Source organism: Pristis pectinata, chromosome 10 (genome assembly GCF_009764475.1).
Source record: "Pristis pectinata isolate sPriPec2 chromosome 10, sPriPec2.1.pri, whole genome shotgun sequence".
Taxonomy (NCBI): domain Eukaryota; kingdom Metazoa; phylum Chordata; class Chondrichthyes; order Rhinopristiformes; family Pristidae; genus Pristis; species Pristis pectinata.
The window spans coordinates 88,007,702-88,024,668 of record NC_067414.1 but is presented as its reverse complement, the minus strand read 5'-3'; the positions used below and the strand labels follow the sequence as shown (position 1 = coordinate 88,024,668).

At 42.3% G+C, this 16,967-nt stretch overlaps 1 long non-coding RNA gene across 2 annotated transcripts in view; it reads left to right on the top strand.

Moving 5' to 3' along the window:
* LOC127574874 (uncharacterized) overlaps positions 1-16,967 on the top strand; it is a 460,663-nt gene that overhangs the window by 320,349 nt on the left and 123,347 nt on the right. For both annotated transcript variants that reach the window (XR_007956967.1, XR_007956966.1), the window contains exon 4: positions 10,461-10,518. This is a non-coding gene — a long non-coding RNA (uncharacterized LOC127574874). The remainder of the gene's footprint in view (positions 1-10,460; positions 10,519-16,967) is intronic.

The window sequence follows — 16,967 nt, the reverse complement described above, 5'->3', positions numbered from 1 at the left end:
AATTAATAAACATATGACTCACTTGTGTTTAATAGTCTTGTATATTTGCACTTCCCGGTCACTGTATTCCAGAAGCCCCTTCAGAAATATACAGTTTGGTACATAATGTCTCTCCATTTTCTTATGTTTCATACCAAAATGTGTGATTTTGGACCTCTACATTAAATTTAGTCTTCCCATTTTACAAATTCGTTACTATCCTCTATTATTTATCCTCATTGTTGTTTACATTACCAAGTTTTGTAAAAGTCATAAACTCTCAACTTATCCCCAATCTTGTTCATGTATATACGTATATTATAAAGAATAGTGAGCCTAATACTATCCCCTGTGCGATGCCAGTTGATGTGTCTCTGTCCAAGAAAAAAATTCTCCAATACACTGTTTTCTTTAATACGTGTGTTTTAATGTTGCCAACATTGATATCAAAATACTTTGTCAAATGTGCTTTGTAAGTCCATAAATACATCATCAACCCAACTCTATTATTTCATTAACAAACTTGACCTAGTTTGCTCAAATAAATCCCTGCAGGCTTTCATTTATTAACCCATACCTTTCCAAACATCAAATAATTTTATGCCAGATTATTGCCTCTGAAAGTTTCCCTGCAATTAGCCTGTATGTGAGAACATAAAAAGTAAAGCAAAGATTGGACTCCCTTCCTCAGTGCCTCCTTTCTGTACTAATCCCACATCCCTTGATTATCATGATATTTAAAAATAAATTGATCTCAATATTGCACAAATAAGCAACTGAGCTTTCACAGCCCTCTTTGGCAGAGAATTTTAGAGATTCATTATCCCCTGCATGAAGAAATTACTTCTTTTTGATTTTCATTTACTAAAGATATTTCTTCTCATCTCTGCATTAAACACTTTATCTCTTATTCTCAAACTGTGCCTTTGGTCCTAGATACAGTTTGGGAAAACATCTTCCCTGCAGCTGGCCTGTCAAAGCCTTTAACAATTTTATACATTTCAGTGAGATCACCCCTCATTCTTATAAACTCAAGAGAATACAGGCCTAGTCTGCCTCATCCCTCCTCATAAGACAAATGCACCATCCAAAGAATCAGTCTGCTGAACCTTTGCTGCACTCCCTTTGACACAAGTATATTCTTCCTTAGATAGGGAGACTTGACCAGTATTCTAACTGAGGTCTCACCTGAACACTCTATTGTTGGAGCAAACATCTCTACTCTCGTACTCATCCTCTTGGAATAAACAGCCCTCCTAATTGCTTGATGACTTCTTTTAAAATTCATTTTGTTTGATGTGCATATACTAGCAAATCCAGCATTTATTATTCCTATACCCAATTGCCCTTGAGGAGGTGGTGTTGAACAGAGAGTGGGGGATTCCTGTGTACAAATTATGTGCACAAACTCATGTTAATTTGCAGCAATGTAATCATTGAGCTTGGTTGACAGGGATGAAATTAAAAAACAAACCCTGAAAATCAAAAATAAAAACTGCGGATGGAAATCTGAAATTAAAACAAAACAGAAAATGCTGGTTAAAGTCAGCAGGTTATGCAACATCTTTGGAAGAAGAAACGATCAATGTTTCGGGTCTGCGATCCTGTCTCAGGACTGGAAAAGAGAGAGATGCAAGTTAGTTTAAGTAGGAGAGAAGGTCGGGAGTGGTGTGTAGAACAAGGGGAATAGGGCATGTCGAGATGGCACATTAAGCTTCTTGGTCTGTGTAATGTGTTGTTAATGATAAGGTTGTGGGATTGACAAGCGCATTGTGCTTTGGTCTCCACTCTGTTTTTGTTAATTTTGTTTTAATTAGTAGCTGTATAGTTAATAGATTAATTACTGCATAGTTCATAGATTAATTATGCGGTTTAATTACTCCTTTCATAGAAGCTGTACTTCACCGGGTTAAACCCTTTTCTGAGAGAAAACAATTAGAATATTGTTACTGAGAAAGTCGAATTTGATGGAATGGCTTGTGCAGGAAAATCTCTGAATTGCATCTAACACTGGAGAACTAATAATAACTCTATTGATTTACTTTTCTCTGTTGTTCCATCTTTATTTTGCTCTTTTGCTCCATTTTCTCCTCAAAGTGCCAAAAAAAGAAAGAACTTGCATATATGTCCTCTCACCTTCCCAAAGCATTTCACAACAACCTACTGCACTGACTCAAAATCAACCATGAGTGAAATCTATGATTTTAGAAATAACTGAATAATTGGGTCGTTTAATATTGTTGACTGAGAGAAAATGTAACCAGCATTTTTCAGAAATAGTTTCACCTTGATTAAACTCGTGCGCTGGCAGTCTGAATGCCTGGACTAAAGATCCAGGCACACGAATTGAAGCCCCACTATAGCAGCAGGGAATTGAAGTTCAGCTAATACCACTGACAATGATCATGAAACAATGGGTTTTCATTAAATTCATTCACTAATGCCCTTTAGAGAGGGACATCCTTACCTGCTATAGCTCATATCCTGGAATTCCCTATCCCGCTCCTCTGGGAGTACCTTCACCAGAAGGACAGCAGTCCAAGGCAACTCCCCACCAAGCACCACCTTCTCTAGAGTAGTTAGGGATGGAATAGAATGGCTGGCAATGCCCCTTCCCTATAAGAGAATACTAACAAGTGCAGGAATACTTGAGAAGACCCTCAACCATGTGATTGGCTGTTTTGCTCTGTGATGAACACTTGATGTGAAGACATACTGACAGTACATCACTGAAACATTGGAGGAGCAGTGAACTGAAAATTCCTTTCATTGAGTTATTTGTTGTGATTGATTCTGATACTTAAAGAGATGCTGGCCTTCAGCCATAATGGCAAGGGAGTCTCCAAATCTCCTCCTAAACCCCTCTGCTTTTCGGCTCAACCCTCAGATCTATCTTGTCAATGGTTCTGTTGCCCACTTCTGCACAACTCCCCAGTTGCTGCTCAGTGTCTGATTCATCCCTTTCTCAATGTTTCCCTACATTCATAAGGTCTTTCAGTTTTGTGTTTATTGTCACTAATTGTTCAAATTTGTAAAAATTGTGATGACTACAGTAAAAATCCAATTATCGGGTACCTGATTGTTCAGTCATTCTGATGGTATTGGTTTATTATTGTCACTTGTACCGAGGTACAGTGAAAACTTGTCTTGCATACCAATTGTACAGATCAATTCATTACTAACATTGAGTTAGTACAGAGTTCATTGAGGTAGTACAGGTAAAAACAATAACAGACCAGAGTAAAGTGTCACAGCTACAGAGAAAGTGCAGTACAGGTAGACAATAAGGTGCAAGGTCACAACAAAGTAGATCGTGAGGTCAGAGTCTATCTCATCGTATAAGGGAACCATTCAATAGTCTTATCACAGTGGGATAGAAGCTGTCTTTAAGCCTGGTGGTACATGCCCTCAGGCTCCTGTATCTTCTACTGATGGAAGAGAGAAGAGAGAGTGACCTGGGTGGGTGGGGTCTTTGATTATGCTGGCTACTTCACCAAGGCAGCGAGAAGTAAAGACAGAGTCCAAGGGGGGGAGGCTGGTTTCCATTACACGCTGGGCTGTGTCCATGACTCTCTGCAGTTTCTTGTGGTCCTGGGCAGAGCAGTTGTCATACCAAACCGTGATGCATCCAGATAGGATGCTTTCTATGGTGCAGTGTCTGGCTCACTCATTAGTACCCTGTCTTTATTATCCATGGGTATACTAACTGTGTACATACAAGGTTACCTTGTGTTACTGGAAGACATATGAGACTGCAGATACTGGATTGTTTTTTTTACTGGGAGCGGGTGTGAGGCTGGAACCGGAGTGCAGAACACCTGGGATCCGGATCATGGGTAGGTTTGCAGCCTGAGGTGGGGTCCAAAGTGTGGACTGAGTGTGCAGCTGACGCCAGAGTTCTGAGTGAATTTAAGTTTCAGAACATAGTTAGCATGCCGGACCCTGGGTTACAGTTTAGACACCAGTTCCAACTGCACTCCCAATAATACAAGCCAAAACTCACTGGGGCTCAGTTTCTGGATCCCTTTAAGCTCACCACGTTCACTCAAAAATTTATTATACTACTATGTATCATGTAAAAAAAAAGTGAAGTAGAAGTGTGTTGGGATAATGGAAATAACATCTAATAGACATCATCAAGGATCCTCACCAACCGGCTCATGCCCTCTTCTCACTGCTACTGTCAAGCAGGAGGTACAGAAGCCTGAAATCCCACACCACCAGGTTCAGGAACAGCTACTTTCCTACAACTATCAGGTTCTTGAACCAACCTGCACAACCCTAATCCTACCTCAGCAATGAAACACTACAGACCACCATTGACTTGTTTCTAATTGTGTTTTTGCACTCATATCTTGTTTTTGCACAGTCTTTTTCTTCACTGGTTTGTATAATTTGTGCATAAATTATGTTCTGTGTGTTGTCTGAATCAACGTACTGCTGCAAGCAGGTTTTCCAATGTACCTGTACCTCACCGTACTTGTGCACATGGCAATAAACTTGGTCGAGCCCATGGTGTTCAAGGCAAGGTACTAGCATTGATGGAAGATTGGCTGACTGGCAGAAGTCAAAGATTGGGGATCAAGGGATCCTTTTCAGTTTGACTGCCGGTGACTGGTGGAGTTCCGCAGGGGTCAATGTTGGGACCACAACTTTTCACTTTATATGTTAATGATCCGGATGAAGGGACTGATGACTCTCTGGCCAAGTTTGCAGTTGATACCAAGATAGGTGGAGGGATTAGGTAGTGTCCCAGAAGCAGGGAGTCTGCAGAAAGACTTGGACAGGTTGGGAGAATGGGCAAAGAAGTAGCAGATGGAGTACAGCATAGTGAAGTGTGGGATTATGCACTTTGGTAGGAAGAATAAACGTGTAGGACATTTTCTAAATGGCGAGAGAATTCAGGAATCAGAGGTGCAAAGGGACTTGGGAGTCCTAGTTCAGGATTCCCTTAAGGTTAACTTGCAGGCTGAGTTGGTGGTAAAGAAGGCAAATGCAATGTTAGACACGAGAGACTGTAGATACTGGAAATCTGGAGTAATGAACACAAAATGCTGGAGGAACTCAGCAGGTCAGGCAGCATCTATGGATGGAAATAAACAGTCAGTGTTTTGGGCCAAGACCCTTTGTCAGGACTGGAAAGGAAGAGGGCAGAAGTCAGAATAAAAGGATGGGGTGGGGGTGGGGTGGTGGGAGGACCATGAGTTGGCAGGTGATAGGTGAGTCCAGGTAAGACGGGGCAAGGTAGGTAAGGGGGGGGGGGAAGGGAGGTGAAAGGGAATGATGTGAGAAGCTGGGAGGTGATAGAGGCAAAGGGCTGAAGAAGAAGGAATTTGATAGGAGAGAACTAGAACAAAAAAGCAAGGATGTACTGCTGAGGCTTTATAAGGTGTTGGTCAGATCGCATTTGGAGTATTGTGAGCAATTTTGGGCCCTGTATCAAAGGAAAGATGTGCTGGCCCTGGAGAGAGTCCAGAGGAGGTTCACAAGAATGATCCCAGGAATGAAAAACTTAACATAGGAGGAGCATTTGATGTCTCTGGGCCTGTACTCGATGGAATTCAGAAGGATGAGGGGGGGATCTCATTGAAACCTACCAGATACTGAAAGGCCTGGATAGAGTGGACTTGGGGAGGGTGTTTCCATTAGTAGGAGAGTCTAGGATCTGAGGGCACAGCCTCAGAATAAAGGGACATCCCTTTAAAACTGAGATGTGGAGGAATTTCTTCAGCCAGAACGTGGTGAATCTGTGGAATTTGTTGCCACAGAGGGCAGTGGAGGCCAATTCATTGGGTGTATTTAAGGCAGAGATTGATAGGTTCTTGATCAGTAAGGGGGTTAAGGGTTACGGGGAGAATGGGGTGAAAAAAAATCAGCCATGATTAAATGGTAGAGCAGACATGAGGGGCTGAATGGCCTAATTCTGCTCCTATATCTTATGACTGGAAAATCTGCTGGATCAGCATCACCAAAGTCCCAAAGGTGTCAGATTATCAGGATATACTACTTTCAGTTACCCTTCCTGATGCTAACCCTCCTCTTTGTTCAGGCTGGGGGACCAGCATTGAATGGGTAGAATTGCTTGACCCTGTTGGAGTATTTGGGGGAGTGGGGAAAGTAATGGAAGCATTTAAGAAAGCACGTGAGGAAACACTAGCATGGTGGCAGCATGTTCAAAGGAAACTGGAGTAGAGACCATTGCAAAAGAAAAATCAAAATCATCTGACTGAATAGTGTAACAATGAACAGTGCTGTACTCTCACTCCAGAAATAACTATCTATTCATGCAGTAGATCAATTGGCTTTGTGTCATTTGCCTGGTTGTTTGGGATTATGTACATGATGTCTGAAAGAGCAGACTCTGTTCTGCTCTGGATCCTTAATTTTACAATGAAAATACAAACCAAATAATAAGCAATTTTTAAAAAAGCAATAAAACCAGGCAGTCTGTTTCCCTAAATATTAAAAATTATTCTTTTTTTCTTAAAGCTGAGATACTTCTCTCAAGGGATAATAGTTGAGTCTAGTTTGTGTAGTTGTATCCATGATCTTAATAGATTTGGGGCTGTATTGTCACTTTGTATATTTCTGTGAAGCATTTGGAGCTGCTTTACCGTGTTATTTAATCGTCAGTTGCTATTTAAATGAAACTACTTTTTTAAATAAAAACTGGGCCACTTGATTCACTTAAGCTTTACAAATTAATTTGCATTTCACACACAGATGGCTTCCTGTAATTGATGACACTTGGTTGAAAATCATTATGTCTAATGTAATTTTGCATTAGTCCTCAAAACGTCAAACAATTCGACTAGGGTTCCTATTTGTTCAAAACAGGAAAGGAGCAGCAGAGGAAATATAGATCTTGAGTCATGTTTCAAGCATCAAACAACTTGTTTTTGTCATATGATCTGCTTTTAGAAAATAATTTCCCAATATGTAGTAACTCTGGGTCACATACATCAGTGTAGTTTTGAGAATCTGCTCATAACATGGAGGTGCCAAAGTAACAGCCATGAATTACAGGTGCCTATTTGCAAACAATTATATTTGTGAAATACAAATGCATAATTCCAGCATTGTTTGTGCTCCATAACTGCATGTACTTGGATACCAAAAAAGAAAATGCTGAGTCGGCAGTTGGTGATGACAATCCTTATGTAACGCTGATTTGATTTAAACAGGACCAGTAAACATGGTCTTTAGGTCCAGGAAGAAAGAACACACACACAAACTTTCTTTCTCACACACTCTCTCTGTCTCTCTGTCACTCTCTCTCTCCGTCTCTCTCTCCCTCTCTCTCCCTCTCTCTCTCTCCCTCTCCCCCCCCCCACCCCCCCCCCCCCCCCCCCCCCGCTCCCCCTGGGAAGTTAGTAGGCTTGACAGAACTGTATTGACTCATTGAGTCATACAGCATGTAAACAGGCCTTTCAATCCACTGTGTCCATGCCAACCATCAGCCCCCATGTACACTAACCTGATGTTGGAATCTGGAGCAAAAAAACTGCTGGGGGAGCGCAGCGGGTCCAGCAGCATCTGTGGGGGGAGAGGAATTGTTGACATTTGGGGTAGAGACCCTGCATTCCCAACAATTCCCCTAGATTCTCCCACTCACCTACAGTTTACAGTGGCCAATTAACCCACCAACCCGTGCGTCTTTGGGATGAGGGACGAAGCTGAAGCACGGAGAGGAAACCCATGAAGCCTCAGGGAGAACATGCAAACTCCACACAGACAGCACCCGAGGTCAGGATCGAACCCCGGTCGCTGGAGCTGTGGGGTGGCATCTCTACCTGCTGCACCTCATTAGATGATGTAAAGCCACAGGTGTGGACCTGAGGTGAACCACACGGTTGTTTACAAATAACAGCTTTGCGACTGTTCTGCTGAGCCTCCAGCATGACCAGGAGGAGAAGGTCAATGACCAAGTCAAGCTGCTGTAAGAGTGAGTGGAAGGGAGGTAGGTGTGGCTAGGAGAGCCAGTCCTAAGGAGCAGCATCTACAGAGCCAGTTCTCTGGGGATTCACAATATCTATTGCATACTGTAACAGGACCAGGCCTGGATCACTGTTGCTTTGCCAATCAAGGTCATGGTGAAGGTTAAATCTTCTTGGCTCCATCTCCCAGACATGAGTAATGTCTCTGTAGCCTCTGTAATCTGCAATCTCTTGTGTCTCTCACGTCTCTGTGTTTGTCATCTGCCTGCATAAGGCAAGAAGGGAGGAGATCATCTCCTCTGTGAATAGAGTGCTGGATGACACAGCCATGGGGCTGTTTGAAGGCAGCAGGCTTACTTGTGGTGAAAGATTTACCACCCCTCCCCTCTGCTTTGAGGGCTCAACCCAGTGACAGGGGCCTTTACTAGAAGCCCTGTAGGTTTCACTCCATGTATGCCCAAATTGTGTGTAACACCTAGGAAGTACTCAATCCAGACAATACACCCAGGTTTATGGGGAATTATTTCAGACTAATGGGCAACAAGTGCCGTCCCTTTCACCCTGTCTCCCTGGTACTGTCGGGGTTGCAAGTACAAGGTCCAATGATGGGACAGTGATGCTGCCATCTTTCCTGCCTTATTTGACAGCCTGGGTCTGGCCAGTAGGTTTATGGTGAAGACTTGCATGGGATGAGGAGTAAAAGTGGGCACAAGAAAGCCATTTAGAAGCAAGCACCACCACCACCACCACAGGTCAGGAATTCTGCAGTAAATGCCCCAAGCCATTGAGCTGATGGGCATGAGATTGAACCACCCTTCATTTATGTTGGCATAGTCAGCTGAGCCCACCATATTCCAGTCCAATGGGGAGCAAGTGCTGGAGTCAATATTCGTCACCTTCTTCTGGGAGGGAGAAGGATGGGGGTTTGTGTCTTGCACAGTTGAATAGCTGGCTGTGTGTGCAAGTTGTAAGGTGTAGGCTTGAGGCTTTCAGCTACAGAAAAAGTGCAGTGCAGGTAGACAATAAGGTGCAAGGTCATAAGGAGGTAGATTGTGAGGTCAAGAGTCCACCTTATCGTACTAGGGAACCTTTCAATAAATCTCATAACAGCGGGATAGAAGCTGTCCTTGAGCCTGGTGGTACGTACTTTCAGGATTTTGTATCTTCTGCCTGATGGGAGAGGGGAGAAGAGAGAATGTCCGGGGCGGTTGGGGTTTTTGATTATGCTGACTGCTTTACCGAGGCAGAAAGAAGTGTAGACCCCTCCATGGAGGGGAGGCTGGTTTCCGTGATGTGCTGAGCTGTGTCCACAACTCTCTGCAGTTTCTTGTGGTCACAGGCAGAGCAGTTGCCGTACAAGCCATAGTGCATCTAGATAGGATGCTTTCTATGGTGCATGTTGGGCAATGGGACTCAGTGATCTCTTCACCGACGACCTTGTTACCAAAGCAATTGTGGTACTGCATTGTAGTTCGCACTCAGCATTGGCATTGGGCATGACTCACTCCTGCTTCAAAGGCAACAGAAGGCTTGTGGGCTCCATTCCACCTTGTCAACCAAGTACTCGAGAGGCACATCTGAAAATTAGGGATCCCAAGCTCTTTCATGTAATGGCTTGTAGCCATCTACCCAAACCTTTTGGATGGGATGACTTACACCATCAGTCGCAGGTGTTGAGCAGATTGCCTTTCAATGATGCAGGTATGGCTTTAGTCAGTGCTGGTCACTCATGAAATTGAAATGTGCCCATGCAATAAGCAGCATGGTCGGTACTGGCTGCACACCACAATCATGATAATGAGGTGAGAACATGAACTTTAGGGGCACCAGTTCAATGGACACAGGTCAACCACACGTCTTGATCTCAGCATGTGTTTTCCAAGGGCTATGCAGTTTCTGCTTGGTCTTTACCTTGTGGTAAGGCTAGCATTTATGGTTTATCCATCATTATTCCAAGGAGATGCTGATGTGTCTTCTTAAATTGGAATTTGAGTTGATATTCACCATGTCTTCTCTGTGCTAAACCTGCGGTGTTGTAATGTACATACTTTGAACTCAGCTTCTGAGATTTGTTTCCACTGATCCCGTTGAGTTCCACATGCAGGCACTACTGCTTCACTCATTTAACTCATACAGCAAAGAACAAATATAATCTCTAAAAACCCCAGTGGCTTGCTAGATCACTTCAGATAGTATTTAAGATTCAACCACATCGTTGAATTTAGCACTGTGATGCCATTCTCGCATTTTACATTAAATGAATACTTAAAAGGGGACTCTGTCACCTCTGTGTATAAAATTCAACACTTTAGAAATATAGTAGGCCTTTCTTGCCCTCTCTGCACTTACTAGTAGCAAGAAAACAGAAAGCTGTAAAGAAATTAACACTTAGAATTAAACGCATCCGTTTCTGTCATTAATCTATGTATCTGCTTTGCCAAATCAGTTAGATAAGTAATGCTGCCAGATTACTATGACATGACAGAGAAAATTCTTCTCTCAAACGTTCCAGACTGATACCCCAATTCCAAATTGCTTTCACAGATTTTGCCAAGATGTGCCAAGTGGGCTGGAATCAAGATTGTGAAGCGAAAGTACTAAGGTGAGGCAAATGATTGTTAATGCTACCCAAAGATTGTTGCTGTGATATTGGTACTTCTGAGGTTTATGCCATTCACGCCTAATAAAACCAATTTTGCAAGTGTTCAGAAAATGTACATTTAGAGACTGTAACTGAAATGCACTGATTTCCAGTTTTTTTTTAAATTTATTTCATATATGGTAAATTTCATTTTCTTTGGAAAAAAAAGTTGTAAAGCTTTAAGTGAAGACCAGTTTGGATTTGCGTCTGTGGTTGATTTGTGATTTAAATGTAACTCGTCGCCTGACCTGAACATAGATAACTCAGAAATGGGACAGTGCAGTTGAAGTATGTTGTATAGCATTAGATCTGAATACAGGGTCTGTGGCTAGGATGTGGTTGTACAGTTTGAACTTGAACACTCCTAGAGCAGTATTGTATTTGATCTGGAAATTGGTCTGTGTAAAACACGTTAGTCAGATTTTTACTTTCCAAGCATTGACGTTGGTGTTTTGTTTACAAAGGGTTGCCAATGTTTATCAAGGTCGTTTATTGATAGCAGTGAGAGTCAATGGAATTGCAAAACTATTGAAATAAACAATTTTAAAAAGAGTTTTCTGTTAAGTTTTTCTTAAAACAAAATAGCATATTCCCTTTTGCCAACAGATTTAAGTAGCATCAAGTTTTTTGATCAAATTGATTGATTTACAATGCAAAATGAAAATGCTGGAAATACTTAACAGGTCAAGCAGCATCTGTGGAGAGAGAAATGAAATTAATGTTTCAAAGTCATTGACCTTTTATCAAAACTAGAAAAGATTAGAGAGCGAACAGATTTTAAGGTGGTACAGAGGCAGGGAATGTGGTGGAGTAGAAGACAGATCGGAACTAGAAAAAGAGGTGATTCAATGAAGGCGGATGATAAAATGACAAGAAAAGAAACAAGAGAAGGGTGTTTTGGGCACTGAATGGGAATTGCAAAACTATTGCCAACTCACATCGTCTTCTCCTTTCCATTAGGAAGCTCCAGAGATCTCCTTCATTTTCAGTTGATATACTGTATGGCCTTTATTTTGGAGGTGTAAACAGGATGAGACAGCATAGTATATCAGGGCATAGTGTTAGTCATGGAGATAGTCAAAATGCTTTCTCCAGCAGGTTCTGCCTGCCTCTCTGTCCTCGATAAGCTCTCACTTTCCTTGGCTCTCAGAGAGATAGACCCTTGGGTGTTTGGGCTGTGGATGGTCTTCATAGTGCTGAAGAATTTGCACATGTCATAGTCATCAGCTAGTTGGTAGATCTCCTGCCACCATCTGTTGTTTAAGTCACAGGTTTATTGTCAGACCTCAGCTTCTGGGTGTCTGTGGAATTGTCCTTTATTCCCCATGAGGCACAGAGGAGTTTCCAACCCAAGAACATTTCTGTTTGTGGTTAAATAACTCCTGGATCTTCTAGTCATTCTCATCAAAACAATCCAGGTGTTTTCTGATAGAGAAGCCAAGAGTCTCCTCCAGGTGCTAATTACCATGCTCTCGGGTGGTCCAAGCATGCTGACACCCCCCTTGACCAGGAGTCATCAGATCGTTTGTAAGGTGCTGACTGATAAGTGCTTTCTTTGGGAGATCCTTGAGACATTCAACATTTATTGCAGCATTGCAGCAGCACTACTTTTCCTGTCATTGTTTAGAGGTAAGATGATGGAAGTGACCATACGGACCAGGCTGTGGTCTGTCCAGCAGTTACTGGCACTTGTCATGGTACAAGTGATGTAGGTATCTATGCAGTCTCTCAATCAGCAATGACAGCTTGATGGGTGCCAAGGGTGTTGCCATGAGCTCTTGAGACAAAACAGGATGTTGGCTTTGATGAAGCTGCTTTCCTAACATTATATCAGGAGGAGAACTCCATCAGAACTAGTTTCACCTACTCCTCACTAACCACTCATACCTTTGCGGACATTTACCTCCTTTTCTATTCTGGCATTAGAGTTTCCCAGAGGGAGCAGTTTGTCTCATTCTGGAACTAGAGCTAGGGATTGTTCAAGGTCAAAATGGAATTTTTCCTTGGCCTCATCTGCAGCTCCCAAAATTGGCAGTGTGCGCCAATGACCACAGTGTGCTCGTTCTACGTTAGAGTGAGCAGGAGGATCATGGGATATTCTCTTATTTCAAGGGATGGCCAGTGAGGTGTCAGAGTAGCTCATTCTTCATGGCAAAGCTCACCCTGTGAAGATGGTGTTCGTCTTCCGACCTGCCCTTCCAGAAAGTGATCTTATTGATCGAGAATCAGAGTCCCTGGGCTATGATAGTGGAGCAATATAGAGGTCTGTCGCTATTGGGGCTGACCATGAGGACCCTGATGTTCTAGGTCCCAAACTTCAAACTGAACAGTGGAAGCTGCCTGTGCTTGAATTTTCTTTAATGGGGGGGGGGTGGGGGGGTGCCCATTTCACTTCAGTTACATCATGGTGCCAACAGAGCAGGGCCTTCATCCAGCAGCAAGGACATCCAAGACAATTGGACACCAGGTCATTCTGCATGGTCATTAAGACATTGTGGGGATACACACAAATGTTTGACCATACACCCTATCACAGAGTCATAGGCTTTCATTTTTGTTCCTTGCTTTATCCTGCCACTTTCGCAATCTCTGTGCTTAGTTAAAAGCCCTTACATCTCCAACCATCCCCTGTTCTGATGAAAGGTTATCGGCCTGAAATGTTAACCCTGCTTCTCTCTCCATAGAAACTGAGTATTTCCTGCATTGTTTTTATATTTCAGGTTTCCTGAATCTGCAGTATTTTCCATTCTGTAGCAACTATTATTGTAAGAGTTGAGGGGGAAAAAGGAGGTCAAAGGTGATTGAATTTGTTGATTGCTCATGCTGCTACTGCTGTATGTGTTGATAATTTCTTGGTTGATTTCTGGGCAAAATGTTACGAGAGACATTTGGATAAATGTTGTCTTGGATTCAGCAATTCCCAGTGTGCCTTTTGGTGAAGATCACATGTACCAATGATAAACAGTACAGTATAATGAATGAGCCATCTAGACTGTTAGTTGGGTGAACTGTGTACATGAAATGCATGCCTTTCACCTGTGATGAATATCTGATACTTGAATGGTGTTTATTGCTTATGTATTTATACTAAGTTTGAAACAACTGGTAGGACTGGTATAGTGACTAATACATCATGAACTCATTTATCCCTGGGTGTGGTTGGTAGGTACAGCAATGATTAACCCCCTCAGTGACACAACCTGTTTTCATATTATGCCCTTATGTGGACACATAAACAAGATGCACTTAAAATAGCCTCCCTTGCAAAAGCCAGAGTCCTCTGTTTGTATATACCAGGGCTCTTGTTTTTAAAAAAAATTCTCCTCACTCATCTGAGCACTTTTTAAGCTTTAAGTGTTTCCAGGTCATCTTATCGTACCTCACAGCCTGTAGGTCATAACTCAACAATTATGTTATTTTACTCCAAAGATCCTCTCCAGAAACTTGAGCGCTGAAATGTAGGCTGGCACTCCAGTGCAGTACAGAGGGAGTGCTGCATTGTTGGACTTGCCATCTAAGTCAAATCCCTGTTTGCTCCTTCAGGTGAAGGCAAAATATCCCGTGGCACTATTTTGAAGAGCAGGGAAATTTTCCCAAGTGTCCTGGCTAACAGTTATCTCCCTGTCATCATTTCTAAAAGCAGATCATCTGGTCACCACCACACCACTGTTCATGTGAGTTTGCTGGGCTTAAGTTGGCTCCCATGTTTCCTGCATTACAATAATGTTTAGACAGTAAGAAATAATTGATTGGCTGTACGGAAGTTTGAGACCTTTTCAAATCATATGGCAGATAAAATGCAAGTCTTTTGCTCTTACCTTCTTGGTAATTGGTTTATTATTGTTATACGTACTGAGGTACAGTGAAAAGCTTTTAGAACATAGAATATTACAGGCCCTTCGGCCCACAATGTTGTGCCGAACTAATTAAGCTAATGGCACCTAATCCCTTCTGCCTGCACGTGGTCCATATCCCTCCGTTCTCTGCATATTCATGTGCCTAACTAAGAGCCTCTTAAATGCTTCTGTTGTATCTGCCTCCACCACCACCCCTGGCAGCACATTCCACCACTCCTTGTGTAAAAAAACTGCCCCGCACATTTCCTTTGAACTTTCCCCCTTTCACCTTCAATGCATGCCCTCTAGTATTAGTCATTACAACCCTGGGAAAAGATACCGGCTGTGTACTCTATCTATGCCTCTCATAATTTTATAATCTTCTATCAGGTCTCCCCTCAGCCTCCGCCGCTCCAGAGAAAACAACCCTAGTTTATCCATCTCCTCTGTAAAGCACATGCCCTCTAATTCTGCACCCTCTCCATGGCCTCCACATCCTTCCAGTAATGGGGCAACCAGAATTGAATGCAATGCTCCAGATGCAGCCTAACCAGAGTTTTATAAAGCTGCAACTTAACTTCCTGACTCATTTTTGACTCTTGAGCTCACTGCCAAGCATGCAAGCACGCCATACGCCTTCTCTTGTTCGCATGCCATCCAGACAGATCATTCCATACATAAGTACATCGAGGTAGTACAAAAGGAAAACAGTAACAGAATGAAGAATATAGTGTTACAGTTAGAGAGAAAAGAGCAGTGCAGGTAGGCACATAAGCCATGACAAGGTAGATTGAGAGATCAAGACTTCATCTGATCTTCAGCTGTCCTTGATCCTGATGGTACATGTTCTAAGTTGGCCAGTTGATGTCATCACTTCAACCACCACAGGTTGTCTTTGAAACCCAGCAGGTATTTTATGATGCAGAAGGTGCTGCCTTGAGAGGATGGTAGAGGTAGGTTCAGTGATCATTTTCAAATTGCTGTAGACTTGAAGATAAGAAAAAATTGCAGTGCTCTGGGACAAGAAAGGGCAGTGGGACTAATTCACGACTTTTTGAAAGAACTGGTATGGACTCAATTAGCCCAGTAGCTACTTCAGCAATGTGTGATGCTCTGTTTTAGTCGCAGAGAGGAATACAACACCATCACAGGTGCCTTCCTTCAGATGAGAGATTAAGTCACAATCTTGTTGACCTATCCAAGTGAAGGAGATGGATTCCAAGGCTACATTCCAAGTCAAACAAGAGAATTACCCTGAGCAATATTTATTCCTGGAACAATGTAATTAAAACAGATTTATTTTGTTGCACTTCATGGGGATTTGCTGGGCTCAATTTGGCTAGAAAGTAATGACAACATTTCCAAACAAATTAATTGTCTGTTCATTGCCTTAGGGCATCCTGGATGATTGAGGAGCGCTGTATAAATTAAACCTCATTACTTATCCTTATAATGACACATGATAACATTCAGCCCAGTGGGTCCATGCTGGTTCACAGAGCAATCCCACTAGTCCCATTCCCCCTAAGTACCCCTACAATTTATACTCCCTCACACATGCATCACAAGTCCACTTTTTAACTTTTGTGCCATTACACCAAGGGGTAATTTAAAGCAGCCAATTAATTTACCAACACGTCTTCATGATCTGAGAAGAAACCTAAATGGTCACAGAGAAGACATATAAACTTCACACACACAGCACCAGAGGTCAGAGTCAAACCTAGGTCCCTGGAGCTGTGACCATACCTATGTGTACCTGCTGAATGTGCTGAGGACTGGAACTGTGTGCTATCACTGTTTTGGGTATGACGGCAGAGTAACTGCAGGAGAAAGTTGACTCATTTGCTTCATCCTAAAGTATAAACTGTCTGTGAATTTCCCTGTAAAGGATGGTATACAGTGCATCCAAGCTTGTCCATGCTAATGTCTGAGAAGCTACCTTTGTAATAAGAATGGTCCAATGTTCTTCTATCCATGTGAATACCATATGAATAAAGTGCCTTAATCGATTTTCTGAGGTTTGTTTATTGGAAAATGTTAAGTCAAAGTTTAATAAAATTGCAAAACAAGTTCTCTTAACAAAAACATTCAAAGATAAATGTGCTGGACTCACTAGGTTGTATTGAAGGTGGAGAACATTATGTTTTGTATCCTGTGACAACTTTAGGAAAATGTTACCGCACAGAATTTGAATAAAAGCATGATTAGGATTCTGCATGATGCTGCGGTCTGGAATGGATGGTTAAAGTTGGATAGAAATATAATCATTAATCTGCGCTTATAGATTCTCAGGACTCCAGCTCTTAAAATCAAGATCCGTGTGCTCTGCTGTCCCTCCTCCTCCACCTTTCTTCGCAGGAACATAGCAACGTACGCAACAGAAGCAGAAGTAGGCCATTGGCCTCTTGTGCCTATGTAACTATTCAATAAGATTGTGGCTAATCTTCTACTGCAACACCATTTTCCTGCATTAACCCCATATCCTTTAATTTCCTCAGCTTCTTGAGAACTTTTCTTGAAATAGACTCAGCAAGCGAGCTTGAACTGCCCTCTGTGGATAGAGAAAACAGT